The sequence below is a fragment of the Octopus bimaculoides genome, chromosome 15 (genome assembly GCF_046866305.1).
Source record: "Octopus bimaculoides isolate indiv1 chromosome 15, ASM4686630v1, whole genome shotgun sequence".
Lineage (NCBI taxonomy): Eukaryota > Metazoa > Mollusca > Cephalopoda > Octopoda > Octopodidae > Octopus > Octopus bimaculoides.
Window position 1 is genome coordinate 39,894,586 of NC_142942.1, and position 23,496 is coordinate 39,918,081.

Here is a 23,496-nt window from a genome sequence, read left to right on the forward strand (position 1 = left end):
TATATATATATATATATATATATATATATATATATATATATATATATATATATATATATGTATATCTATATATCTATATATCTATATCTATCTATCTATCTATCTATCTATCTATCTATCTATCTATCTCTCTCTCTCTCTCTCTCTCTATATATATATATATATATATATATATATATATGGCAGAATTTACGAAAAAAGCAACGGACGAAGACAGGTGGTGTAAACAACAAATCGATGTATTAGTTTAACGCTCGGGAATAGAGAAAGTTTTTGATGTTTCGAGGTACGCTCTTCAACTGAAAGGAACACAGAAAGAAATAAGGAGAGAAACAAGGAGAAAAAAATATAAATGTAGTGGTCAACGATCTATCATGTCGAATGCCGGACAGGCATATGTGTGTGTGTGTGTGTGTGTGTGTGTGTGTGTGTGTGTGTGTGTGTGCGTGTGTGTGTGTTTGAAAGAAAGTTTAAAAATGCAATTTTAAAGATGTTTATTCACTTCTCCGTTTTCACTTTTTTAGAAAATGATTGTCAGAAGTAAAATGTAAAGCTTTGTACGAGCTTCGTTGTGTTAAGTACTGGTTATTACAAAAGTATTAAAAAACAGATATACATCATTTGATAATAATAATAAAAATGCTAAAAACAGTATAAAAGAAAGTATTTAAGAAAATAATCAGAACGGGACTCCAAAAAGTATTTTGAGTTCAATAAAAATCATATTTGTTTGGTAGTATATATACGCACAGAAGGGGATATATTTAAGAATTTACAAAAAATTTACATAACTACACACACATATATATATGCACCCTCACGCACACACACACGGTTGCTCACATACATACATACACACACCACCACCAGGACAATTATAACAACACAACCATATTGAGACAGAAACACATTCACGTACACACACACACACACGTACATACACATTACACCCACAACACAAAACACACAAAGATACACACTCACATAACCACGCACGTAAACAAACACATGCACACATGCGCACTCACAACACTTTGACAAACACTAATCACACACATACACACACACCACCAGGACAATTATAACAACACATGCATACTAAGACAGAGACACACACGCACTCACGCGCACACACACACATACGTACACACCCATAATAACATCCCCACCAACGCAAAAAACACAAACATACACACGCACACACAGACGCACACATACACACACGCAAACGAACACATCCACACAGAGGCACACACACAGCACCCTCATGAATTCTAATGACACACATACACACAGACACAAACGTGAACACATATACACACACAATCCTAACAAATATAAAACATAAACACATGTATATATACACACACACATAGAGTGTGCACAGAGAGAGAGAGAGACACTAAGAACATTCTGACCTCTAAGACCAGTCCCAAATCCCAATGAACCATGACAAACTAGCCCAGAAACAAAAAAAAAGCCTCCGTTTAATTCCACATTGCTCTTCCTTGCCCGCCCCCCAACCAACATCACACACTGTCCCTTAAAATAGCAAACATTCTTTATCTATACACAAGAGAAAATGTCGGAAAGACAGGTCAGTTATTCCTCTACAGTTTTTTGAAAATTCTTAAATATATCTCCTTCTGTGTATATATATACTAACAAACCAACATGATTTTTAATGAACTCAAAATACAATTTGGAGTCCCGTTCTGATTACTTTCTTAAATACTTTCTTGTAAACTGCTTTTAACATTTTCATATTATGATCAAAGAATGTATATCTTTATTTTAATACGTTTGTGGGGTTTGGCGATGGGTATTAATGGAGGATGGTGTGATGCATTTTTTTTTGTCTGTCGGTGTTTTGTGTATTTGTTTTCTTTGTATGGAGAGGTGGTCTGGGGCGTGGGAATTTTCTTCTTGTAAGTAACCGTGGTAAAATCCATCCCTTTGCGATGTCTTGTGTCTTTTCTTCTTGTCTCTTTCTTTCCTCTGCTGTTTGTTTTGTTGATTGTTTTTCTTCTCACTCCTTACCTTTTCTCTTTTCAGGTTCTTTTTCTTTTGAGGGAGGGACTTCATCCTTTTTTTTTCTTTTTCTGTTCGCACTCCGAACGGACGTGACCCTTCACGCCACATTTAAAACAGCGGGGCCTCTCACACTAGCGCCTCCCCCATGTATATCCTATCGAGCAATCCTTCCAAAATTTCTGGAGAGAGGCTGTGTGTAGAGGAGTACAACATAGGAGACACGGGGGTGAGAGGAATTGTGAAATTAATCATTCGCGGATTACATCGAAGGGTATAATTAGGGAGAGACTTATAAGATTTGGAATCGTAAATGTAAAGGAAAAACAGAATGTTCTTCTTTTCGTAAAATTTCACTTGATTGAAAAGTAAATTTAAAGCGCAGAGCCTCAGAAGATTTATATATAAAAACACGTTTAGTAAATTAATTAGTTAATTAATTAACTAAATAATTAATTAAGTATTCAATTACTGCTTTCCTGGAAAACTACATATATGTAAATCAGACACCTTTGTGTATACATAAGAAAATAATGCCGCACGCAGATTTGCTTAAGGTAAACATAAACGTTCTTACCTCAAAATGTTGATGACTTTCGACAGATCGTAATAGCCAAAAGACAAAAAATTGTATATATATATGATTTTTTTAAACCACATACTCTCTAAGAGAATCGAGGGTTTACCATAAAATTAAGGAAGTTTCAGACATTTGGCAATGTTTGATTTGATTACGGTTCATTTGCTACGCGTGAGTAAAAAAAAAAAAAACATGCTTCATGATTTTGAAACTTTTCCACGACAAATTTATCTAGTGTTTCAGTGTTTTTGTAGCGCATGGTATTACCTTGTGATAGAATAAAGATTGATTTCCACGAAGTATTAACGATTTTCTTCGCAAATTTCTTAAAGATTTGCCGGACGCAGTGAATACACGTGCTATCAGCATGCCATCATCCTGTACACACACACACACACACACATACACATACACACACACACACACACATACACAAACACACAAACACAGACACACACTCACAATGTATATATGTATATATCTCTCGTGTTATATATATGTGTGTGAGTGTTTGTGTGTGCTAATGTGTGTTGATAATTTATAATGCCGAGTTTATGTCCCCATAACTTCGTATTCGTCACAAGGGACCAAATGAAGTAGTACTAGGCTTAAAACAAACAACAACAAAAACAACAAACCCCCCCCAAAAAAACATGTCCTACTTTCGAATTGTTCGAATAAAAATGCATAATGATATAATAGATATTATAGATAACTATATAGATATGTATGTGTGTGTGAGCGTGTGTGAGTGTGTGTGTGTGTGTGTGTGTGTGTGTGTGTGTGTGTGTGTGTGTTTGATTTCCGAATCAGTTTTTTCTTACGAATCATTTGTATATTTGTATACAACATGAAGCAGCATCGGAAGGTATTAACATTTTAGGACCGCTGCTAATAAAGCCTGCGGTACAATTCACAGGAATGTGGTGTAGATTCGACATTCGGTCACATTATCGTGACCTATTCTATACATAAGAGACCTATGTCCGTAGTATGTACGTACGTACGTATGTATGTATGTATGTATGTGTTTATGTATGCATGTATGCATAAAATCTTCAAAATTAAAAAAAAAACTCTTGCGCAATGTCGATAAAATGACGTCTACGCATATATTTCGAAAATTCCTGTGTGATACAGCAACATCATCCTCGCAACAAAAGAACAAAAGAAAAAATCTGAAGCAAGGAGGAAAGTTTCGGAGATATATGAAGACGTTATAGATATGGCAAACTTATGGATTAATGTCGTGTAACAGCGGGAAAAAACAGCAGAATGCTTAACAAGCACAAATTATATTTGCTTTAACATGGATCCTATTTTTATTTTGTTTATCCCATAGCGAAAAAGTTTTTGGTACGCTTCTTTAATATTTTTAATATATTTTTATCTATCTATATATGAATATATGTATATACATCTGTAAATTTATATATATATATATATATATATATATATATATATATATATATATATATATATATATATATATATACATATAAACATAGTTATTGTATCTATATGCATGTATACACTTACATGCGCATATATATGCTTCAATTATACAATTTTTAATATTTGTGCATACCAATATATATATAGAGAAGCATGGGAAGAGTGTGGGTGATTATTTGTGACGATAGGATACATAAAAATGCAATGGTTTATTTGTATAAATAGAGGGAGACGGGGAAATATGTGTAGATTCAGTTGCAAAAACTTTTATTCTGCTTTTCATATATTTATTCCGTCAACTCTATGAATGGACACGCAGTAATAAATATATTCGTATTCACAGATATATTCACACGCACACTACGCGCGCGCGCACACACCGCATACACACCCGCATTCATCGATATACATATTACTATACATCACTTATTTGTTTATTCATAGACAGATTTACATATAAATATACATCTATATATATATATATATATATATATATATATATATTTATACATACGTCAATACACGCACACACGCGTATATGTATATATATATATATATATATATATATATATATATATATATATATATATATATATATATATATCTAGCACATACATATATACATGCATGCAATACATACATGCATACATATATACACTCATATATATGAACGGACACATACATATAGATTGAAAGAGGCAATTCGAGGCAGAGATAGTAAAAAAGTATATTTCCAGCTGTTAAGAATTCACACCAGACTTTTTATCGTAAGCCTCAATTCTGCATAAAACTGCAATACATAATGTTACATTATGTATCCAAAACTTTTCTATAATTTTGTATGCTGTCTTATTTTTGCACAGTCGCATTGGAAAAGTCCGAATATTTTTTCCAACAATTTTTAAATTTGAAGATGTATGTCTATGTATGTGTGAGCATATGTCTGTGTGTGTGTATACGAGTTGTACTCCGTAATTTTAAGAGAAGCATTTTTATGTCTCCTATATTATTGTAAGTTTCGTATATTATTACTATACAATAATCTGAGTTCTCACCTTGTGTTATTCCAGATTTAACTTACTCTATCAAACACTGCTTGTCAATTGTTTTAACTTAACCCGGGCAAGAATGTTACACAAACTAACGAAAGACTCCAAACTGCATAAGGATTGATGTTTTGCTAGCAAAAGAGGTTCCAAGATGCTGAGAGGTGTCTTACAGAGAGTAGGTTTAAAGCTGTTTGAAAACATTCGCAGTTTTCTGGAAGATCACCGTCTATCTATAATGTCAGCAAGCATAGAGTTTGGAGTTAATGTAGCAACTGTACAGTGATTTATTTATGAAGATCTGAACTTGCACGAAATTGACAAGTTTGCCTCGTTGCTAAGTGACGTAAATCCTGATATGCGACTCCTTGACACAGATGGGCATTGCCACTCTCCCATACCCTCCCCACATTCCGGATGTTACTCCTGTCACATTTGATTGTTCTCCAAGCAGGGGGAAACTTCAATGGCAATTGTTCTTAAGATGAAGGACGATAAAGCAAGAGTTTTAAACAGCTTCATTTTAAATAACTTCCATGATCCTTTCCCAAAGTAGTTGTCGCCCTACAAAATTGCATTGACGTTCTACTTTCAAAGAGATGAAAGGTCAGTACTTCATTGAAAATAATAAATGTCTTTTCTTTAAAGAAGTCCGACAACTCTCGGAATGCACATTGTGCATTAATTCAGATTGTGTGTTATATGTTAGCTGGTATACATATACATACATATATATATATATATATATATATATATATATATATATATATATATATATATACTCTCAGGTTACGATTACGCTACTGTTTACATCTCGGTCAGAGAGTTAATATAGATTATCTCTCCTTTTGCGAGTGGGATGAGTTTTCATCACTAGCTAGTGATTAACACACGTTGAAGACGGATAAGCAACCAGAAACAACTCGAGTCCGTGTGTATCACGTAAGTGCTGGCGATGGGAGCGATGGCCTCCCCTCGCAAGTACTAATCAGACACAGAATGTGTGTCGTTAGTCAGCTGGAAGAGATGTCGTTTTGGGACTCTAAACGACAGTAGCACTCTCCCGTATAGGACGCCACACTTTATTGCTACTATTTACATCTCGCTCAGAGATTTAATATAGGATATAAATATGTGTGTGTGTGTGTGTGTGTGTGTGTGTGTGTGTGTGTGTGTGTGTGTGTGTAATTTGTTTTTATTTTGGTTTGCAAGATCCTTTTTGAGAATGTTTATGTTGAAACATATTTCATTGTGTCTGGGAAAGGTCTCAGAATTTTTGTGACATTACTTAACACACTCACCGGTTCGATTTCCACTCTTTACAAGAGCCTATGGATATTATGTTCCTTATATAGATGGTTCTTGTAAAGACAAGAACATGTTATACACAGGTGAGACATCTAGAAGCATTGCTTAGAGACTAAATGTTTATTTGAGACGATATGACGACAAAAAATAGACCTCCATACTCTACCAAAATGCCAAAGACCAATATAGAGGAACAGTGGATCAATTCGACATCTACAATTTATCCAAGCACAAGAAGGATCCAAACGCAGTAAAATACAGTAGTACTTGGTCAGTCACGAAACATCCCCAGTACTAAATAGGAAATACACGTAGTTTATATATACCCAGTTTATGCATACACAGATAGAGATTTTAGTGTGTTATTTAGAGTATAAATATATATATATATATATATATATATATATATACAGGGTGTCGCAAAATGATGTACTCACTTTTTGACAGACGATTACTAATGTATTGTTTATTGCGATGTAAGGACTTACCTCAATGCAACAAATCCAAACAAATGGATTAGGAGGAGAGGTAGCGTTGAATTTCTTGCACGTTCCCCAGACCTGATGCCAATGGATTATTTTTTAAGGGGACATCTCAAAGATAATGTTTACGCTGCAAAACCAGTGACTAGTGATGATTTGAAAAATGAAATTGGAATACAATGTCTTGCAATTCCAAATGAAATGTTTAGCAATGGTGTCGTATCCATTGTTGGACGTTATCAGCTTTGTTTGGAAAATTAAGGAAGGCAATTTGAACATTTGCAAACACGCAGGATTGAGAGAGAACATTAAATAATTCTAAATGACAATAAATACTCGTTTCTACAACAATTTATTTTCCTGAATTCAATTGAACTTTTTAGGTTTGTATGTATATCAATAAACATCTACTTGAACACAAAATGCATGAGCACTACGGGTTTCTTTCACCTTCTGTCTACCAAATCCATTCCTAAGGCTTTGATCGGCTCGACTCTATAGTAAAAGATATCACACAGTGAGACTGAAACCGGAGGCATGTGGTTCGGAAGCAAACTTCTTACAGCACAACCATGCCATTCTATATTTCCGCCAAAATATATATTGAGAAATTTCTTCTCATAGATAACCACTTGGCATTGTCAGATTGCTCTCCATAAACTGCCTTTCAAAGTATTAGTATGTGTCGGTACGTATGTGTGTGTGTGTGTGTGTGTGTGTGTGTCTACGTACGTGTATGTATGTAAGTGTGTACTTGAATGAAGCAATGACAAGTCATAGCATGTACATTTTTCTATTGTTTTTGCAATGATAATATGAAATATGAAATTTAGAAAAAAATGTCGTTATCAATGTGAATTCTTAGTAAATTTCTTGTGGCGTGTACATTCCCTTGGAGGAAAATTCGATATTTTATGCTTCTTGTGCTTGCCTGATTTTAGTTGCGCATATATCTTTTAATACATATTTACAAATATATATATGTGGATTTGTGTGTGTGTGCGTGCGTGTGTGTGTGTGTGTGTGTGTGTGTGCGTGTGTCTATATGGTTGTGAGTATTTGTGTGTGTGAGCGTGGGTGTATGTATGTATGTATGTACGTACGTATGTATGAATTTATGTATGCATGTATATATATACAGCCACATATATAAGCATCAGTTCATATATACATGAATACTTAGAAAATATTTGTATCTATTTTCATACACAAATTCACATATATGTGTTGTGCCTGTGCCTATATGTGTATATGTTTAAGTTTGTGTGTATGTATGTATGTATGCATGTATGTATGTATGTACATGCAAATATGTAAGCATCAGTTCACTCATATATGAATAATTAGAAAATATTTGTATGTATTTTTATACATAAATTCACATGCATATGTGTGTGCCTGTGATATATGTGTGAGTGTGTAGGTTTGGGCGCGTGTGTAATCATATTGTATTCATCTATGTACGTACGTACAATAACGGTGTTTACGCAGTTAAAATGCCTACATGTCAGTTTCGTTTATCTCAAAAAATCGACAGATGTCATCTCTAATAGGACATACTAACCCAAATGAATCGACATTCTAGTATATATAGCAACACGACGATTATAATTAGATATTGTAAAGAAGGGTTAACTATATCTCTACCTCAACATTTTTTTTATCATTTTGGCGAAACAATATTTTCTTTTATTGCTAAATAACTATGGTGCCCTGTTATTAGGGAAATGCATTCGTATTGTCTAATTGAATTCATTTGAAGATTTCTTTTACTGACAAGACTGAAAAAGAAATTTATAAAATCGTAGCATAATAAATAGAAACCGCGACGGCAATAACTATTGCTCTGTAACTTAAAATTTTCTTTCAGATTTCTAAGTCTCGTTGAATGGGAAATGATTTCAAATATATACTGCTTAACATTGCATCTTTATTGTGCCCGGGGATCTAAGAAGAAACTATTAGTTGTGTATATTTCTAAGGTTAGGTCAATATAATTAAAAGGTAAATATGACTTTCAACACCTTGGTGAATAAAGGGATACCACCTTCATATAAGATACAACGGTGTTAATTACGTTTAAACTGTCAAAATACGAAAATTACAAATTTGCATGAAATGAAAACAGTTTCTTTTTCACAACTCTCAATGTTTGTGTATGTTGTGTCTCCGTATTTGAGCTTTTTACGTGCTTGAGTGACTCTATTCGAAGTGTATTTGTATCTGTAAATGTATGAGTATGTATTTATATGTGAATTATACCTATGTGTTCATTGTATGTAAATGCATCAGTGTTTAAATATTTATGTACGGTGTATCCAATTTTCATTACTCTGTCATGAATGTTTTCAATGCTTCTGGGGGAAAAATTAATCTTCATTTGGAGAATAACAGAAATCTTGAAATTAAATAAATTACAAAGCACCTATGTCATTAAAACAGTGCGACAGATATATGTCTATAAAACAAAGTGCTCTATACTAGAATCGTTCTAATTATGTTCGAGCAAATAGTGGCAGAGTAGCATTGTTTGCAATTTATATTCTTTGTTCTTTTAGAAATATTAGAACGTCGCTTTAGATGGTATATAATTTTTCGTGCGTACTGTTTGTGCTTTGAAAAAATGAAAATGAAGGCTTGTTCATTCCATACACAAATTTCGAATAGAAATGATCAGACATAGATGATGTTCTCTTAGGTTACTAATCTTTATTTGAATTTGTCATAAATCTGTGCGTGTGTGTGTGTCTGTGTGTGTCTGGATATGTCTGTGTGTGTGTGTGCGTGTGTGTATCTTTGAATGTGGATGATATATTTCGGTACGGTACGGTACATCACCCATATCAGTGGCATGACGAAAAAGTATGTCGGTATGCACATACCTGTACGTATATATGCATATATATATATATATATATATATATATATATATATATATATATATATATATATATATATATATATATATATGTGTGTGTGTGTGTGTGTGTGTGTGTGTGTGTGTGTGTGTGTGTGTGTGTGTGTGTGTGTGTGTGTGTGTGTGTGTATGTGTGTGTGTGTGTGTGTGTGTGTGTGTATTTAGAAAAAAGAAGTTTGAAAACGCCACTATATACGATTAATTTTAATTTTCTCAGAGATATCCTAGATGTTTCTGTTCCTGAAAAAAACGAACCTTATCAAAAATACATATTTTTTTTTAAAAATGTAATTAAAAGAACAGTTGATAATTGTTTCCGCCCGGTGTCAACAGAGTCCACGTGGAAGCGTTTTATGTGTGGGGACTTAACGGCTGTCTTGTCATATCTCTCGGAAGCATTTTCCACCCGCCAAGATTTGATTCTAATACAGCGGTATGTGAACGTGCGTCTTGCGATATTTTCTAACACATCGAATTGAGGGTTTAGAGCTACCCTTCTCCCATCTCGTTTTACATTTTTTTCTTGTATATTTTAATTCCTCTTCATCTATGTGGGAAATTTCCATATTTCTCGCCGCTTAGGCAAAAGACGCAGTGGCGATATTTGCGCTTTTGTGTCTCATTTCTTTCGTATTGTTGTTGCTGTTATTATTGTTGTTGTGGTTGTTGCTGTTGCTATCATTCCTGCTGCTGTTATTGCTGGCACTGCTGCTGATGCTGTTGCTGTTGCTGTACTCCTTGTCGACACCGAAAGTTTTGACGTTGCTTAGAGACGAAACATTTTTAGCCTCGGTGACGTCAAGATTAGGCCATTTCAAATTGATATTCTCAATTTTATCCGACAATAAGCGCTTTGCTTTGGCGAACATTATGATGGCTTCTTTGTCAGCAATCTTTAGAAATTGCAGAAAATAGTAAAATATGTTTTTGCTGAAAGCAGTTAAAATTCAAAAATTATTTATGCACACACCCCACCCCACCGCTCAAAAGAAGGTATCTTTCTACACGAAAATACCATCTGCGCAATCCAGAGAATGTCAGAAATGTACTGGTAATGTCAGAAATGAAAAGACGGGCCCCTGGAAAGCTGAAAAGATTACAAAGACTTGTTCGGCATACGGAACACCAAATTGCCGTGATATCGTACTATGGTGGCCATAATAATAATAATAATAATAATAATAATAATAATAATAATAATAATAATAATAATAATAATACTCACTCAAACCCATCCGAACAAGAGTTCTACCACCCAAACAGACCTTGTGGATAAATAACATCCAGAACAAAATTTAAAAAAAGAGAAAAGATTTATCGATTCTCAACGAAATTAGTAAACAATCAACACTACTAATTAACAAGAAGAAAACAAAAATACTGTACAAATACAGCATTACAGAAAAAGACTTATCTGAGGCAAAAGAAAAACTAAAGCAAGACATCCTTGCCAAAACACAAAGGATCCGCCGGTATGAGAAACGCCAACGTTTCTTTGAACAAAACAAACAGTTCAAATCCAGCCCCAAAAAACTCTACCAAGAACTGGGTAAAAATAAAATAGACATTACTTCAGCACCAACAGCAGAAGAACTAGAGAAATTCTGGAATCAAATATGGTCGGTGAAACAACAACCCCAGAAAAGGACCATTAAAACAACGAACTTAGCACCTGAGCAACTCTGGGCCCCTATAACAACTGAAGAGGTCACCCAGACACTGCAAAAACTAAGCAACTGGAAGGCACCTGGACACGACAAAATCCCCAATTTCTGGTTAAAACACCTGCCAGGAATGCATAAAAAGCTGGCAGAAAACTTTAACAACATACTAGCAGATCCAGAGACAATGCCTGAATGGCTCACAAAAGGGAAAACCATCTTAATCCCCAAATCCACGGAAACGGAGAAACCACAAAACTATAGACCTATAACCTGTCTCCCTACGATCTACAAAGCCTTTACTGCAATAATATCGCAGAGATTGAGTAAACACCTGGAAAACAACAACCTGTTTCCAGAAGAGCAGCAGGGATGCTGCAAGGGCTCATACGGCTGTAAAGATCAATTATTGATCAATAAAGCCATAACTGAAGACAACCTCAGAAAGAAGAAAGGCCTCAGTATGGCCTGAGTGGACTACCAAAAGGCTTTCGACAGTGTTCCCCACACGTGGATTCTGGAAACACTAGCCATAAACAAGGTGGCACCAATTATCATAAAATACATAGAGCACTCAATGAACAAATGGCAGACAGTGCTACAGCTCCAAACAAAAGAGGGACTTGTGAAAACGAAAGCCATCCCCATTAGAAGAGGAATATTCCAGGGAGACACGCTCTCTCCACTCCTGTTCTACCTGGCACTCACACCTTTAACAGAATTGCTAAATAGAATTGGATGCGGTTACAAATGAATGCTACGGAAAAACAGTCAGCCACCTTCTATATATGGATGACCTAAAATTATATGCAACAAACGACAAAGAGCTAGAAACACTACTACAGACAGTACACGGCTTTACCAAGGAAATAGATATGAAATTCGGATTAGAAAAATGTGCCAAAGCAACCCTGAAAAGAGGAAAATTAGTTAAAAGTAGCAATATAACACTAGATAAAGCCAATGAAATAAGAGAACTAGACGAAAGGCAACCATATAAGTATTTAGGAGTCAATGAACTAGATAGGATACAACATACACATATGAAAGAAAAAATAAAGAAAGAGTACTAGAGACGAGTTAGATCAATACTAAAAACAGAGCTCAATGCTAAAAACAAGATAATGGGTATCGACAATTTAGCTGTCCCAGTTATAAGCTACAGCTACAACATCCTTAACTGGACACTAAACGAACTATGTAAAATAGACAGGAAAACAAGAAAAATAATGACAGGATATAGGATGCACCACCTAAAATCTGACATAGAAAGGCTATATATACAACGCACAGAAGCTGGCAGGGGTCTTATACAGCTAGAAAACTATTATAAAATAACCACCATGGGACTGCAAAAATACCTACTCCAAAAGCAAGGGAAACTAATACAAATAGCCACAAAACACGAGCAAAACAAAAAGCTGTTTTCAGTATTTAAGGAAGCTGATAAATACAAACAAGAAATCAATGTACCTAACAAATACGAAGAAGAAGAAGAAGAAGAAGAAGAAGAAGAAGAAGAAGAAGAAGAAGAAGAAGAAGAAGAAGAAGAAGAAGAAGAAGAAGAAGAAGAAGAAGAAGAAGAAGAAGAAGAAGAAGAAGAAGAAGAAGAAGAAGAAGCAACAAAAGCTATAAAACAAATGAAATCCAAACTAAAACTAGAACAGCAACGGACCATGATAAAACGATGGCAAGAAACGCCCTTACATGGTAAATACTGGTCTAAACTAGATGCGAAAGAAATAGACAGAAAAATCCCAGCAATGGCTGAGAAGCTCAGGACTCAAAGCAGAGACTGATGGATTTTTAATTGCTGCACAAGACCAGAGCCTCCCCACCAGAAATTACCAAAAACACATAATGAAAAGAAATATAACAAGTAACTGTAGAATATGTGGAGATGGACAAGAAACAATAAATCATATTATCTCTGGCTGCCCAGTCCTGGCTAAGGAGGAATATATTCACAGACACGACAGAGCTGGGACCTATATACACTGGAAGCTATGCCAACACTATGGAATAACAACAGAAAAAAGATGGTATAAACACACGCCAGAATAGGTCACAGAAAACGAGAAAGCAACCATACTCTGGGATATGCCAATACACACAGATAGAGAAATTAAGGCAAATAGACCAGATATAGTTGTCAAAGATCATGAAGAAAAAAAATGCTTTGTAATTGATGTATCAATACCAGCAGATGACAACGTTTCTCTAAAAGAAATGGAAAAACATTCAAAATACAAAGACCTGGAAATAGAGATAACTCGAATGTGGAATCTAGAAACAGAAACAATTCCTATCATAGTAGGTGCCTTAGGTATAATAAAAAAATATTCAGACAAATACATAACAAGAACACCAGGACTTACAAATATATATAACATACAGAAAATTGCACTACTGGGTACTGCACACATTCTACGCAAAACACTTTCAATACAGTAAACATAAGAGCACCACAGCAAACCACAGCACATACCCAAGGCGCACAGAGCTGCGCTCGGTAGTGAAGTGAAAGCACGTTATAAAAATAAAACTACTGAACAATAATAATAATAATATGATACAATACCCCATCACGCCTACAAAATGCAGCATAGACCACCCCAGCAGCACAAGGGTGAAACAAAAGGATACAATAGAAATTTGCTTGAAACTATCAGATGTCGAAAAATAATAGTAGTGGTGACGATGGTGACGAAAGTTACGTTACCTCAGTTTATGAGTGGAGTTTCCGAAGAAACCCTGGATGTAACCCGTTACTGAGCAGAGATTAGTAGATCAAGCTAATGCTATTGGGTGGGGAAAGTGGATGCTATTAGGAGAAGAAAATGAATGACAGAATTTGAGATAGAAGAGATCGCAAGAGAAATGGAAAAGAAAGATCAGGCAGTAGGTAAGACAAACAAAACATGAGAGATATAGCTTAAACCAATGGAAAACCGAATAGAAAAAAATAATAGCGCTAACAATAAGGAAGGGACAACTGACACCATCGATTTTAGTAATTTAAATGAGGAAGATCAGAAGATTTTAGATGAGTTGCAAAAAGTAACGAGTAAAGAATTAAGAAACAGATTGCCAGCATTAAAAGGCACCAACAGAAGGAATCTACTTGAAATGACTAGGAAAGTAAACTCTGCTATCAGTAGAATACACACTACAAATATAGGAGACACAAAATTATTGATCAATGCAGGAGGGGCAATAGTCAATAGAAGATTAGTTATCTCACAGGGAAAGATTTTTAAAAATGAGCACAAGTGGAAAAAGAGATTACGAAATAGAGTGGAGACTTTAAGACAAGATCTGAGAGGAATAGAAGCCTGGAAACTGAATAAGTTAGGAAACACAAAATGCAACTCTTCCCTTGAGAAAAGATACTTAGGCAAAGAGAAAGGATTTGGGACATACCGGTAGCAAGCAGGATCTCCTGATATCAGAAAAGAATACATCAATATTAAGATTAATAATATTAATAATAGATTATTTCTGACACACCAGAAGAGATTTTACATCTAAATAAATAGTGGAGAATAAAGTACTGAAGTGGAGAATGTTCTGGACTAATATTTGGGATAAGCCAGTCAATCATAATGGAGATGCGGTATGGTTACAGAAAGTGAAGGAAGATATAGTGACTAAGGAAGGGTCAGATCTAAGATTAACTAGTACATTACTGAGCAAAATGTTAGTAAAATTAACGAATTGGAAGGTCACAGACTAGATTTACTTCAAGAGTACTGGCTGAAGAATGTTAATAATTTACATGTAAGGTTGAGTGAACAACTTTAGGATTGCCTTAATGGAGGAATAATACCAGATTGGGTAACACATTATGAAAGATACGAGCAAGGATAATACTGCTAGCAACCATAGAACAATCACTTGGTCACCAATGGTTTGGAAGCTGTTAACAAGAATGCTTTCGGAAAGCATTTACGAGCACCTTGACAACCAGAGTTTAATGCCAGAAGATTGCAGGAAGAATGCTAGAGGAACGCATGATCTATTATACGTATACACACTAATTCTAAATGAAGTAAAAGCTAGAAGGATAAACCTAACTATAGCGTGGATAGATTACAGGAACGCCTATGACATGGTCCCACACTCATGGAAAAGCGAATGTCTGAGTATATTCAGTGTAGCAGACAAAATGAGAAAATTAATTATCTTTTTTCCTTCTGAATTGCAGAGTAAATCTATTTAACTTTGAGGATCACATCTATTCGTATACATGTTTTCCCAATAATCAACAAGAGGCTTGAAATTTTAGTAACGTCTTAATTAAGTTACCCGAAGATAATGAACACACATAAATATTATTGAGATAGTTAACTCCTCGGTATCATACAGAATATAATATCAAGCTGTTGCCTATCTCAAAACCATTTACAATTCGACAAATGTTACAATTGTGGAAGTTTAAATTCTCAAGGCGCACATACCTGTTACTTTGAATTACAACTAATGTTATATGTTTGTAATTATTTAAATCGCTTTTCCTATTTACAATATGATGATGGAACATTCTTCCGAAGTTTGGTCATTAAAAGATATATAGAAATGAATTCGAATAGACAACATTTATTTATTTTGCTAATAAAATGGCGCCACGGTATTGTTTATCGGCAAAATAAACTATTCTAAAGCTGAAAAGTTATAGTGTTCTTTGGAATAAATAGAAATGCAGCTTACCATTGATTTCAATGTCTAATAATTATTGTAATGATATTGTAAGTAACACAATACCTCTCCAAGTGGTATATTGTATTCCATGATATCTAAAGTCTCTTCGTGTTTTGGCAAATGAAAACGACATGTTCATTACTTATTGTTTGTTCATATTGATGTAGCATCTTCATCATAAAACAAACATTGAATTTAGAAATGTATAATATTATATAAATTGATACATACATACAAACATACACACACAAACGCATACACACGCACATATAAATGTATTGGATCGTGTCATAAATAATGCGGTTTTTCCAATTGCATGAACTTTACAGGGGGATAAATTATCTGCATCAGCTTGCTATGAAAGCAGGCAGTAATGTTACTTAGTAATTATTCTTAGTACACATTTTGAAGAGTGTAGTTTGATTTTAACAGTTATTTTTTTCAAAGCCAGAATGGAAGTGACAAAGGAGCATATTCGGCGTATTTTGTTTTGTGAGTTCAATAGAAGCAACAGTGAAAGAGAAAGTGCGAGGAATATTCATAAAGTATAAGTGGATCAGGCAATAAGCATAAGCTAGTGTCAAGGGTGGTTCTAGAAATTCCGAACAGGAAAGTATAGCCTAGAAGACGCGCCTCGTCCTGGAAAATCAGTAGAGTTCGATGAGGAAGACGTGGAACCATGGTGGAACAAAATCCCATCGCAACTGTCGAGGAACCAGCAGAGAAGCTTGGATTTGGTCATCAGCCATTCATCGACAACTGCGTGCCATCGGAAAAGTCATCAACTTGGGTCAATGGGTTCCTCGCAAACTTTCCAAGTCTAATCGCGCGCAGAGAGCGGGTGTAGGTTTTTCTTTGTTGTCAAGTCGCCCGCATAGACCATTTTTGGACCAAATAACGACTGGTGACTGGAGATGAGTTCTCTTTAAAAATATCAAGCTCTGAAGATATTGGGTAGGGAAAGGAGAAGCACCGGCACCCCAGGCTAAAGAAGCTGTTTTTAACTGTTCGATGGGATTTTAAAGATTTAGTCCATTTGTAACCCTTAAGTCCAAGCAAAACGATGACAAGGAGATCTACTGCGAGCAACTTGAGCGGCTTTAGTCAGCGCTAGAATAAAAACTAACATCATTGGTTTCAAGATGAGAGGTGTTCTTCCATCAGGATATTGGTCGGCCACATACAGCGAGGGTGACATTCCAAAGGCTGGAACAGTTTGAATAGGAAACGATGCCGCACCCAGCATATTCACCGGACATTGCCCTATCTCATTATTATTTATTCCGTAGTTCTCAAAGTCATTAGGACAGATATAGACAAGAGTTCTCTAGATGAGGCCAGAACAGTACTGGAAGAGTATTTTTCATCACAAACATGTAAATGTTTGAAGAGTGGTCTTGCAAGTCTACCAGGTAGATGGAAGAGCTTTGTAGAAAATTAAGGAAGGTATATTTCAGACTAAAAACGAACTTTGTTTATCTTAATTTTGAAAAATTAAAACAAGTATAGAAAAATGCATTATTTCATGAGGTGACTCAGTATATATATATATATATATATATATATATACACACAAACACACACACACACACACACACACACACACACACATATATATATATATATATATATATATATATATATATATATATATATATATATATATATATATATATATGTATACATGGATATGGATATACATATATTATACATGTATATACACACACACACATATTACATACCTATTGCTACATCTTTATACCAGGTATGATCAATAAGTATCCAGAATGTCGCCATAGTAACAAAGCTGAAGTATGCAGTGTATTGTCGCTTGGCAATGATTTACCTTTACTGCGCATGTGCACTCGGTTTTAACGTTCTATTTCACGTCTTCTGTGATTGGAACGACACATTGAGTGTCATGGTGATACCTGCTCTGAAGCCTACACCGATTTGCAGAAAGTTTATGGACTCGATTGTATGAGCCGCACATACGACTGTTTCAGACGTTTCCAAGATGTCCGAAAAAATGTCGATATTCACGAACGTTTTGGGAGACCTGCAAACAGCAGTTTTGAGAAATAAACATCGCAGATATGCATGCAGCTGTGAAGGGAAATAGCCGAATTACCATCCGTCAGTTATCAGAGGATGTGCAAATTAGTTACGGTTCAGTTACATGCAATACCACTCAAGATTTGGGTATGAGACGTGTGCCTGTCGAGTGTGTGTGAAAATCGCTTCTAGCTGACCAAGTCTAATCTGGAGATTCATTTGCACATGATATTTTTGAAAACTTTCCATAGGCCTCTGTCAAAATTTGATGCACATTCTCTGCTCAAATTAATCTGTCATGTTCAATGCTACACACCTACACACCTTCCTTCCACGCACTGTTGTAAACAGCAGTAGCAAGCTACAACGTTAGGCCGTTGTGCGTCTGCACATCAGGGTATCGTGTCAGTGTGTACCAAGCGGCTTCACTTTGCGTGGTTTAGCTTTGTAACTAGGGCAACAGCCCTCTTATACTTGTTGAACAGACCCCCTCTCTCTCCCTCTCTCTCTCTCTCTCTCTCTCTCTCTCTCTCTCTATATATATATATATATATATATATATATATATATATATATATATATATATATATATATATATATATATTTAGCAGGAGTGGCAACAAAAGAAAGAAAGAGACCTCGATATTATGCAAATAGAGGAATGTATCTGTAAAAATATGTGACACTTATTCAGTAGCCATGATAAAACTCCGAGTTTCCGATGCCCGGGCGGTGTTCCGCTCCGCCCATCTCTTCAGTTATCCAGCTACCGGAGATTCTATTTTTGTTTTCAAATAGAATCTCCGGTAGCTGGATAACTGAAGAGATGATCGGAGCGGAACACCGCCCGAGCATCGGAAACTCGGAGTTTTATCATGGCTACTGAATAAGTGTCATATATTTTTACATATATATATATATATATATATATATATATATATATATATATATATATATATATATATATATATATATATATATGTATGTATGTATGTATGTATATATATATATTGTTGGAATTTACAAAAAACAAAAAAAAACAAAAGAAGAAGACACACATACACACATAGCCTCAAGATGACACTCACTATTTCAATTCTGTTACATTTCTGCGAATGTACTTATATAGAAGATAACTAGCTGCCTTAGAATGTCTTTAACGCTCGCTCTCAAATGTCAAACGATTTTCTCTTTCACCTGAATATGGCTAATCGTACAATGACGAACTTTAAGACGTGTACGAAAATAATGTTTATGCTGCGGGTTGCGTTGTCACATTGTTGTAATAAAAGTAGTCATAGATTTTTCCTGCAAAACCTCTACTTATTGCAAACTAAAGCACTTAAGTAAATTAATAAAGTACCTATATTTCATATGGCACGTGGATACGATCATTCCTTTCAAAATCGAAGTAAAGACTGTTTATAGACAAGTGCTCCAAACCAACACTTTCTAACCAGTTTATCAAAAATCAAATTTTAGGCATAAAAATAACGATTCCATAATGGTTATTGAAAACGTGATCTTTTCGATTTTCGAATATTTCATTATAATGGAATGTTCCATAGTATAGTTGAGAGCTATGTTTTATTTGGATTTTTCTTCGTCGAGGAACCAAAATGCTTAAAGCCACGTAGAAGTATTAGCACACGACTGTACCAACTCAAACATTTATTTAACAATCACAAACGCAGCCACATATAGACATACATACATACATGCATACATACATAAATAAACACACATAAATGCAGAAATCTTACATGCATTCACAGAAAGGTACGACGATAGTTTATTTGGACGTTAATTTGAGAATAACCAAATAGTAAAACATCACATTCAGCTATATATACCTAGTCCTACATACACTACTACAAAATCACGCAGATACACTTTACACAGACACATACACATATTTGCACACCCACACACCCATGCACACATACACACCCAGAAATTTGGGAGGTAGCATTGAAATGTTTTATGAAATCTTCAGTATTTGTCTATCATATCCTTTTAAATAAATCAATCTAATTGACATACGTAGTAAAATATTTATTTTTAGCTAATAACATTCATTCATTTACCAAGAATATCTTCCTAAGTAAGTTATTCAGTACATCATCGTGTGAAACATCGTCAGTGATGTCTACAAGGGACATTAGAATTTTCGGGTCTTTCAACATCAGGCACTCTCAACTAGATGCCCTAGCCGTGGTTGACCAAGCCCTAGATTGTATCCACTTATCATTACCCACCCACCTTACTAACAGTAAGCCCTTCTGGGTTTGCACCACCTGGTCAACAGCCTTGGGGCAATCTTTGCTGGCTCTGCATCCAACCAGATAGACGTTGCTTACTGGGACTACATCACGTGTGCCACACTTTGCTTTGGCAGCTGATTGGTGATATTTGTTAAACAATTTTGAACATTAATCTGTTCAAAGTATCTTTTCATTCTGCCAGTACGTCATGTTTGTAAACTTTATTTCCCAAGACAGACACAGCTCTTAAGTTGGAAGAAAACTAATGTCTCACAGCCATCGTTATTTCTCTTCACGGAGCTATGAGGCGAAATTCTTGAACAGTTTGGTCAATAATGTATTTCTTGAAATGAATTCAATTACACGGCGCCTCTATATTTTGCTAATGAAATGGCGCCAAGTGTTCTTTAGCGACAAAAGAAAATATTTTCTTTGGCTGAAATGCTATCAGGTTGTCGTAGCGGTGCAGTTTAGCATTGTTTAGCACATCTATTAATGATTCTTATGTTATTATTATAATAGAATATCGCTTCTAGTAGCGCATTATGTTCTATTCAAGTTGACGTCTCTTCGTGTTTTACTTAACGAAAATTGACATGATGTCTTATTTATTCTGTACACAGCATAGGTTTAAAACTGCTCTACAAACAATGTGTACGTTTTTATGTGTATGCGTAACTGACATATATAAAGATATACAAGGAGCCAGTCGATAAATATTAGTGGAATCAAATAGTCGTAATATTCTTGAGGCCTCTAATAAATGTATGGTGTTCGGGCTAAATTTGACAGTTTGCAAAAGAGGAAAAGAACACAAAATATGCCCTCCAAAAATAAAATATTCAAAATAATCAGCTAGATTATAGCTGGGAGATAACAGTTTATTCAAAGTAAATGCGATTATCGTCAACCATGTCTCAAGACGGCGTCCAAATGTGGCCCAATATTTCTTCTCTGTGTCCATAGTAAGGTCTTCGAACACCTCCTTGATCTTTGTCACAATCTCGACCTTTGGAACCAGAAGTTGAAACTGTTGAAATCGCACAAATTCTCCAACAACCTCTTTTGACTCTTTCCGGAGGTGTGGGTTGAGACGAATTCTGCTGTCACACATGTGGCTTTCAGGTAGCAAACCGTTCCATCTACGGCTTGACGACAGTTTCCCACAGCTTGAAATAGTCGTATGAATCGACCATATGTCTCTGCTCAAATATGTGTCCCTGTTCAAATAGGTGCAAGAGCACCTGTTGCTTCTCCTCTTGCTGGCAACGGCACACCACTCCCATCTTACAGCATTTACATTGTTCACAGAGGATTGAGCATCAGTCATATTATCGGCCTTTTTATACGCTGCATGAATACTCATAGTACAGATGAATCATTTCTAGTATTCTTTTGGGTTCCCGTCCGCCTTATCAGTTAACATTTTCTCAACTAGAGCCTTCATCTTCATGCTCCTCAAAGCCGTGGAATGTTTACAAATGCATCAAACCGTTTCTGAAATAAAAAATGAGACAGAAGAAAATCGTCATATTTAATCCGACTAACTAGTAGAATGGTATCATCCAATGAATCACATGTCCGATACCTACAACTTGTAGGTATCGGACATTCAAAGAGCAACGTGCTTATATATAAACCATGGTTTATAATCATTCAAAAGAAAGTAAGAAAATGGTGATATAGTATTTAATAGAAATTTATTATCTGCAAAATTCAAACCTAAGACCTTACATCTGTTTCAATTAAGACTAAAAGATTAAATAGAAATTATTAAAATCATCATACAAGGCAAAATCTCTTTAGATGGTTAGAAAAAAGATATAGCTTTAGATTTTTTATCTGCCGTATTTTATCTGCTGTATTTTAGAATCAGCCGACTGAGGATTATTTTATGGCTAATATTAGTGTATGCCCGGGTTTGTGGGTTACAGGTTGTTTTTGTAGGTAATGCATAATGTGTGAGTATAATTATGGAAATAACGGGTAAATAGAGGTTGAATAGTGAATTACAGTGAAGAAAAGTATCATCTGAATGAGGACATAAAATAAATACTTTCGTTAGTTGTTTATGAAGTTGAGAGAAAGTTATAGATATATAATAAATAAACATATATTAACACCGGTCAAAAGCATTCGTCTTTTAATTCAGTGCTTACACACTCAAGCACACACACACACACACACGCACATATATATATATATATATATATATATATATATATATATATATATATATATATATATTTATTTATTTATACACGCATCTAAATATAAATATATATATATATATATATATATATATATATATATATATATATATATATATATATATATATATATATACATATACAAACACACACATACATGGGGATACAAGTATGCGCACGAATTCACGCAAATGAATACACATAAAGAACCACCCATGTATATATATATATATATATATGTTTATATAAGGGGCATATAAATATAAACGTATAATTATATTCTTAGGAATAGAAATTTCCCATATGAATTTTTTTACACACTGGCTTCTTGAATTTATATATATATATATATATATATATATATATATATATATATATATATATATATATATATATATATATATATATGTTCATATACTCACACGTATATATATATACGTACGCACAGATATATGTGTCAACACACATACGTGACACACATCTTGTCCACATCAAGCGTGTACAACCTTATATAGATGCATATGTGTGTGTGTATGCAGGTTTGTGCATTCGTGTGTGTGTATGTATCTACAGATAAGTGAATAAGTACATATACATGCAAAAACTACACTCACCCCTAAAAAAATATTGGTATGAATCACGTAAAGTCGAGAAAATTTGATTGGTTAAATATCTTTTGAATATAGATCGCATTTATTTAAATGGCTCTCACGGAAAAAAAAAAACTAGGTTGTTTTGTTTCTAAAGGAAAGTGAGCTTAAGGGGTATGGGTGCTTGTAATGTCAA

At 34.7% G+C, this 23,496-nt stretch overlaps 1 long non-coding RNA gene across 1 annotated transcript in view; it reads right to left on the reverse strand.

The window, feature by feature from the left end:
• Positions 1-21,356: 21,356 nt before the first annotated feature.
• LOC149132504 (uncharacterized) overlaps positions 21,357-23,496 on the reverse strand; it is a 6,260-nt gene continuing 4,120 nt past the window's right edge. Inside the window, exon 2 of the long non-coding RNA XR_016244515.1 lies at positions 21,357-21,997. This is a non-coding gene — a long non-coding RNA (uncharacterized LOC149132504). The remainder of the gene's footprint in view (positions 21,998-23,496) is intronic.